Below are 8351 nucleotides of genomic sequence, written 5' to 3'. Positions count from 1 at the left end.
AATTAAAAACTCCAGTGTGTCATTCAGTCCTACCATCTTTAAAAGTCACTATTTTCTTTTATCTGTGACCAATTAGCTGAATTGCTTGAATCACTAATAATAATGGGCTAATAATGAGATCTAATTATCTGCTCAATCCTTCTATACAGCTGCTAAACCTAGTTCAATACTGTATCAGTTCACATCACTATTTCCAACAAACTGCTATCCAAAAAAATGCCAGATTACATATTGCCCACTTAAGTAAAAAAAAAAAAAAAAAAAAAAAAAAAACTAAGGAAAAATAGAATTGGTGTTTTGTTTTGTAGAAGGGACAAGTTATTAAATCTGCACATACTTGTATATATACATTCTGCTAAATAACAAACATGATTCAAATTGACATAATTTTTTCCCAAACTGCATTGAAAAAAATAGCATAACATGGCCATTGTACTATAAAAATGTTTTTATCATTTGACATTACTAAATTCAAATTTGTAACTTGGGAATTTCATATTTTATCTTGAAGAGGATAGATATTACAAAGAAGTAGGAAATGGTCCCTTATTTTAGGAAGCCAGAATGATGTCAGAAACTCAGACCCAGCATACCTACTAGAAGCAGCCTCTCAGAACAAGAGGTTCTTGCTGGGAAAAACTGGCAAGAAGCTCCCCTTCTACCACAAGACCACTGGTCTGGGTTTCAAGACAGCCAAGGAGGCTATTGAGGATAGCTTTATTAACAGCAAAGTACCACTCGAAATGTTTCTATCCTAGGAAGGATCCTGTCTGGCATGTTAACCAAGATGACGACACAAAGGACCATTGTCATTGTCATCCACCAGGACTACCTCCGTTATGTCTCCGAGTACACCCACCTTGAGAAGCACCACAAGAACATGTCCAATGCACCTGTGCCCTGCTTCTGAGCCATCTAGATCAGCGACATCGTCATAGTGTGTGATCATCAGCTGCTGAGCAAGTCAGTGTGCTTCACCGTGATCCACGTCCCTAAAGCTGACAGCACAAAAGAGCAGTTCCAGAAATTCTGAGAGCAGATGCCTATCCCCTCGCCAAAATGAAACAGCTATTTTCCCATTCAAAAAAATAGTAAGTTGGAAGAGCATAATAATATAAACCAACACAGCTAAACATTAAAAAAAAAAAAAAACCTTGGTCTTAACTAATATTATTCTGATTGCAAGCAAATTTTCTCATTTCTTACCCCCATTTGTATACATCAGCTATCTTTTGGGGGGGGGGGTGGTCTATGTGTGAATGCATCAAAGGGCATGCCACTGCCTTGTTTCATGTTGTGTCATTCTGATTGTATAACAACTTTCTGTGCAATGTACCCACTGTTAACTATCCATATTTCACTCCTTTCAAAGACTACTTAGCTCTTCACATAACTGTCTCTACACTTATCTTTTTATTACTGTTTAAAGGCTTCCATCAAGCATGGTCTGTCTGTCATTTGGAACAGCTCTTCAGTGGTCAAAACTGTTTTAGACAGGCAGCTTTGACACCTCAGTAATACAATGAATTTAAGAGGAAAATGTTAGAAGTCATATAAATCAACTAGAGCAGCATTCTAAAAGCCACATAGATCACTTAAAAATTTTCTAATTGCCATATTAGAAAATTAAAATTGCGAGTGGGGCATTTTGCCTAGAGGTTAAGATAAGGGGGAAAACATCAATTTCCCATATCAGAGTATGAGGCTTTGATATCCAGTGTCATCCCCTAATTCAGGCTTCTTGTTAATTCATACTCTGAGAAGCAGAAATGATAGCCCAAATAATTGGGTTCCTGCAATCCACATGGGAGAAACAATTCAAGTTTCTAGCATCCGCCTTTAGCCCTGGCCATGAACCAGTACATGAAAGCACTCTTTCTTTCCTACTCTCTCTCTCTGTATTTCTGCGCTCAAATGAATAACAATATTTTTAAGTCAAAAGAAAGTTGGATTTATTTTAAATTAATTTAAAATATATTTCATTTTACAGACATATCCGAAATATTGACATTACAAAACAAAATCCATTTAAACATTTTTTAAAATATTGTGTTTTTTTTTTTTTCATAGCAAGGCTTCATCGCCAGTGTGTATCATATGCTGCCAGAAAGTGGAAAATTGAATAGCCATACATCAAAATCTCAAAAGCTACAAATAGCTACTGGATACATATATTAAAAAGTCAGAATTAAATGCTCAACCTAATAGCCCATGAGAAAGAAGACTAATGCCTCAACAAATACACTGCACACACAATAAGGAAAAGGCAGAATGTTAAATTAAATTGGTATGTCTTGATGACTTAATCAGTGAATTAGAAGGATGAAGAATTTTTCGTTATTTCTTGATTTCTAGTATGTATAGAAAAGCACAGAAAGAATCATTATAAAAATGTCAAATGGTTCTTTTTTTTTAACAGGAAGAGTTAGACAGTGAGACAGAGAGACAGAGAGAAAGGTCTTCCTTCCGTTGGTTCACCCCCAAAATGGCCACTACGGCTGGCGTGCTGCGCCGATCTAAGCCAGGAGCCAGGTGATTCCTCCTGGTCTCCCATGCGGATGCAGGGCCCAAGCATTTGGGCCATCCTCCACTGCCTTCCCGGACCACAGCAGAGAGCTGGACTGGAAGAGGAGCAACCGGGACAGAACCGGCTCCCCAACTGGGTCTAGAACCTGGGGTACCGGCGCTGCAGGCAGAGGATTAGCCTAGTGAGCTGCAGTGCTGGCCTCATATAGTTCTTGAGGTAAGTAAGATACATTAGACATTCCAGGAGCAATCACGATACATGACAGGAAATATACCTATATATTTGGAAGATAGAATTTTTTCACTAGTTTGGGGAAAGATTTTTTGACACAGAACAAACCTATGTTTCTGTGACCTTTATCCAAAGACCATATTTAAGTTTTGACAAATACTGCATTTAGGAAACATGTCTTCTGGGAAAGCTTCATAACTGCCATGTTTATTCAAAATGGCAGAATGAAATATAAGCCATCTGATTAATAGGACAGATCGACCTGGTTTCCCGTAACAAATTTCACCAAGAAAAGCCTGTCCTATAATAATGCCAATGAAGCAACATCACACAAATTGCTAAATGACAAAGTTGAAAATAGTGTTTTTTTTTTTTTCAAATTTGCATGTTTTTCTTTCATAAAGTTTACTTATAAAATACTGGCAAAGAAAGAATTCTGGGACAAAATTAGTGGAGCAAAACAAATATAGACTTCAGAATCAGTAAGTTGAGTTTAATTTTGAACACCATCACAATCTAACCACATGGCTTTGAAGTATTATTTAACTTTTTGTGCCTGTATTTTTTATCTGTAACATGATACACCTACTCTACAGAATTCTTATATAAATTAGAGAAAATAGATGTAGAACATCTAACACATGGAAAAGTTTAACAAATGTAAAATATCCCAGATATAATCGGCCTTCAAATATTATACGTTTTTCACAAAAATAATAATTTTTAATTTTAAAAAGAAAATATATCCTGGAGATGGCATTGTAGTACAACAGGTTAAGACACAGCCTGAAATGCTGGTATCTAATACTGGAGTACCAGTTTGAGTCCTGGCTCTTCTGCTTCTGATCCGGCATTGTGCTAATGCACCTAGGAAAACAGTGGATGATGACCCAAATGTATGTGGAAGACCTAGATAGATTTCCCACGTCTCAGTTTCAGCCTACCACAGTGCTATTGCAGACATTGGGATTTTAAACAAGTGGATGGAAAATATCCTATCTCTGTCTCTCCTTGCCACTGTACCTTTCATATATATTTAAAAAATCTTTAAAAAATATTATTTATTTGAAAGGCAAAGAGAGAGAGAGAGAGAGAGAGAGAGAGAATCTTCCATCCACTGGTTCACTCCCCAAATGGCCAAAATGGCCAGAGCTGGGATAGTCTGAAGCCATAAGCTTCATTTTAGTCTCCCTCATGGGTGCAGGGGCCCAAGAACTTGGGCCATCCTTGCTGCTTTCCTAGCCACAGCAGAGAGCTGGATTGGAATAGGAGCAGCTGGGACTAGAACTGGCGCCCATATGGGATGCTGATGCCACAGGTGGCAGATTAACCTACTACGCCACGACACCAGCCCCGAAAATAAATCTTTGAAGAAGAAAATGTACCTGGAATTCATATGGAAGTATAAAAGTTCCCAAATACCTAAATCAAGCTTGTGCAAAAGCATCAGAGTTAGAGACATACTACAAGACATACGACAGAGTTATAATAACCAAAACAGCATGATAGTAGTGCAAAAACGGACAATTAGAACAATGACGAGAAGAGAGATCCCAGAATCAATCTACACATCTACAGTAAATTGATTCTCAATGAAGTATATCCTGGAGAAAAGTTATTCTCTTCAATAACGTTGCTGGGAATATTCAATATCCATAAAATAAAAACAGGAAGTTTTTTCCTATTTTTCATCCTATACAAAAATCAACTCAAAATTGGGCAACGTTCTAAATGTAGAGCTTACAATTATGAAAGCACTACAAGAAAACACAGTGGATGGGGCCAGCGCTGTGGCACAGCAGGTTAACGCCCTGGTCTTAAGTGCCAGCATCCCATACGGGCATGGGTTTGAGACTCAGCTGCTCCACTTCTAATCCAGCTCTCTGCTGTAGTCTGGGAAAGCAGTAGAAGATGGCCCAAGTCCTTGGGCCCCTGCACCCACGTGGGAGACCTGGAAGAGGCTCCTGGCTCCTGGTTTCAGATCTGCACAGCTGTGGCCATTGCAGCCAATTGGGAGTGAACCATCAGATGGAAGACCTCTCTCTCTCTACCTCTCCTCTCTCTGTGTAACTCTGACTTTCAAATAAATAAATAAATAAATCTTAAAAAAAAAAAAAGAAAACACAGTGGAAAAAGTTAAGACAATCAGCATAGCCAATTACTTTTGGCATAAGATCTGAAAAACACAGCAATAAAAGAATAACTAGATAATTGTAATTATATCAAATTCAGAAGCTTCTTTACAGTAAAGCAAACAAACAATAGAGTGAAAAGAGAAAATTTGGAATGCTAAAAAGTATTTGCAAACCACTCATTTGACAACTGATTAGTACATAGATTATTTAAGTGACTCAAAAAAATCAAATTACAAAAGATAAATATTTCAGTTAAGTGAAGGGGAAAGGATATGAATAGATATTTACTTAAAATGTACCCTAGGGCCAGCGCCGTGGCTCACTTGGTTAATCCTCCGCCTGCGTAGGCTCCAAGTTTTAGTCCCTGTTGCTCCTCTTCCAGTCCAGCTCTCTGCTGTGGCCCGGGAAGGCAGTGGAGGATGGCCCAAGTCCTTGGGCCCTGCTCCCGCATGGGAGACCAGGAGGAAGCACCTGGCTCCTGGCTTCAGATCGGCGCAGTGCCGGCCATGGCGGTCATTTGGGGGGTGAACCAATGGAAGGAAGACCTTTCTCTCTATTTCTTTCTCTCACTGTCTAACTCTATGTGTCAAATAAATAAAATCTTTAAAAAAATGAATAAAAATAAAAGGTGTCCTCACCATAGGTTGAGCAAAGATATAAAACAAGGTTTAACAAAACTGTGTTGCAGCAATACTGATACACAAAGGCATTTATTTCTTTTTATTTTACTTTAAATTCTTTTCTAATTTTAGCTCTCACATACAAAGGAGAACATGCGACGTTTCTCTTTCTGCGTCTGGGTTATTTCACTCAACTATAGTTTTAACAATCTGTGATTTTTTTTTAACATTTACTGTATATGAATGAAATGCACATCTTTCCACTTGATTGTTTTAAAAATTTATTTATTTGAAAGACAGTTATAGAAAAAGAGAGCGAGAGAAGAGAAGAGGAGAAAGAGAGGAGAGAGAGCGGCAGAGAACTTCCATTCACTGGTTCATCGTCCAAATGGCTGCCATGGCTGGAGCTGGGCCAGGAAAAACCTGGGAGCTTCATCAGGGTCTCTCCTGTGAGTCTGGGTGCCCACGTACATGGACTGCCTTCCTCTGCTTTCTCAGGCACATTAACATGGAACTGGATAGGAAGTGGAGCAGCCAGGGCTCGAACTGGAGCCCATATGGGATGCTAGCATTGCAGGCAGCTGCTTAACCCCCTAAGCCACAGCACCAGGCTCTCACTTGACTATTGTTTATAATCCTTGTTATATACTTGCTTAACTGTGGTCTTTTTACTTGTTATTTGTTAAACTCTATTTAGTGGAGTATTAAGCCTTTCACTATAATATAAATTAAAATATATTATCTCAAAATTTTTAAAAAAGGGAAGGGCAGAAAAAGAGAAAAGGAAGTATCACTGTATTATTGGAATTGTATGGAGAAACTACACTGAATCTGTTATCTTTGTACTAATGTCGCATTACCATGAGATTGATGAAAATTTTGTTGTAGTAATTATCATGCATTTCTTGTGACCCTGAGAATCTAATGTATTATATTACTTTAAAAATAAAATTTAATGAAAAGAATAAAAAAAACCAGAAATACAAATTGCCTAGAAACAAATAGAAAATGTGCAGTACCACTAGCCATCCAAGGAATGCCAATTAAAACTACAACGAGTTATCATTTTGCCTTACTTGGTATGGCTATTATCATAAAAACAAAAACTAATGGTGAGGATGTCAAGAAAAGGGACTGCTTGTACACTGTCCATAGGAAAGCAAATAACAATAACCATTATCAAGAACATTATGAAGATTCTTCAAAAATCTAAAACTAGATCTAACATGTGACCCAGCTATCCTACTTCTGGGAAAACATTCACAAGAAATGAAATCAGCATATGAAAGATATAACTGCAACTCTGTATTCAATCTAACACTCTTTGCAATAGCGAGGATATAAAATCAACCTAGGTGCCTACTAAGGAGATAAAGGGGAATGGATAGGGTGTGCTAAACACAGATTTAAGTCATTGATTTTAGGGATACATAGCACAGTGGGACCCAAACAGATTCCATTAATGTCTTCTATTCTATACAAAGAATTGGAGGAAAAGAACTACTACTATAACATTGAAGAGGTTCAGACGTTCACTACCTTATTTGATCAGTTCACTTTGTGTGTGTGTGTGTGTGTGTGTGTGTGTGTTGGAATACTGCAGTGTGTCCCATAAAAGTGCACAAGTACTACATGTAATCAAGAGTTTTAAAGAGGAAAAATATAAGATTAACATCAAAAGAAAAACTTAATGAGCTTTTCCACAGATAATTTGAGGGTTTTATTCATCTCTTTAGCTAAATTCAAAAGTACATTAGTGTTATTGTTTTCATCGGTACTAAACAAATACACATCTCTGCATTACAGGGAAGAATCAATTTTTATACAGGTTACTTCCTAAGTAATTTCAGTGGGAAGGAAAAATATATCAGTGCAATCAAATATAATCTGTATCATTTCTTCTAAAGAACCAAAGTTCTTTACCAGCATTATTGGCAAAGTCATTAAGCAAAAGTGAAAGAAAATTGAAGGTGATCTTTTAAATGTTAATCATTTTCTTTTTTTCTTTAGTATCTCAGAGAAAAAAATAAAACAAAGTTCCTCTGTATTTCAACTCCAGAGTTTCAAAGTTTTTTTTATTCTTTATTGTTTTCACAAATATCTATCTAACTCAATATCTAATGAAATTTTAATCCATTACTTTTTCTAGTGGGGTCCCACTTGAAATATTGGGAACTAATTTATTAAAATCCACTTGACCAGTTTTATTAAACTATCTATGATAAAGAACATTTTTAGACATCTCTTGCATCACAGTTCAGAACATAAATGAATTACTAGAAAAGGTAAATTATGGAAATAAACAATATACCAATTTACGGTTTTATTTTCTTTAAATTCAATCATATTTAACTTTAATCTGACCAGAACAATGAGAGATTAAATATCTATAATGTTGTTTATTATAGCTATGTGCAATCAGTATAAAATAAACCTTTTTTCATTCTATAGTTATAACTATATTTATACATGATGTATATAATGATTTTCTATATTAAAACCTGCATATCATAATAAATATAATACAAACTAATATTAATGTGACTTCTCATATTAACTTATTTAATGTAGGTTGCCATGACATTAGTGTTACTCACAGAAAATAATGTATATCTTAACTGCTCAGTGTTTTGTTTTGATAGCAATGACAGTAGAGAACCACTCTCCCAGTAATCTGTTGAAATGTTTTATAGAAATTTCAATAACTTCATATTAGTAATTTAAATTTATGAATAAAATGATGCAAATAATGTTCTGTTTTAAAACTATACTTTCAATCTTTCATCAGTGGTTAGTTTCAACAATTTATCTTATAAAATGACAGTTAAACAATATTGT

At 36.1% G+C, this 8351-nt stretch overlaps 1 pseudogene; it reads left to right on the top strand.

Moving 5' to 3' along the window:
- Positions 1 to 567: 567 nt before the first annotated feature.
- LOC127491787 (small ribosomal subunit protein uS17-like) lies at positions 568 to 1033 on the top strand (annotated as a pseudogene).
- Positions 1034 to 8351: the final 7318 nt, after the last annotated feature.

Source organism: Oryctolagus cuniculus, chromosome 3, assembly GCF_964237555.1.
Source record: "Oryctolagus cuniculus chromosome 3, mOryCun1.1, whole genome shotgun sequence".
NCBI classification, from domain to species: Eukaryota; Metazoa; Chordata; class Mammalia; order Lagomorpha; family Leporidae; genus Oryctolagus; species Oryctolagus cuniculus.
The sequence above is the reverse complement of the archived record's forward strand: the minus strand, read 5'-3'. Positions and strand labels throughout refer to the sequence as shown.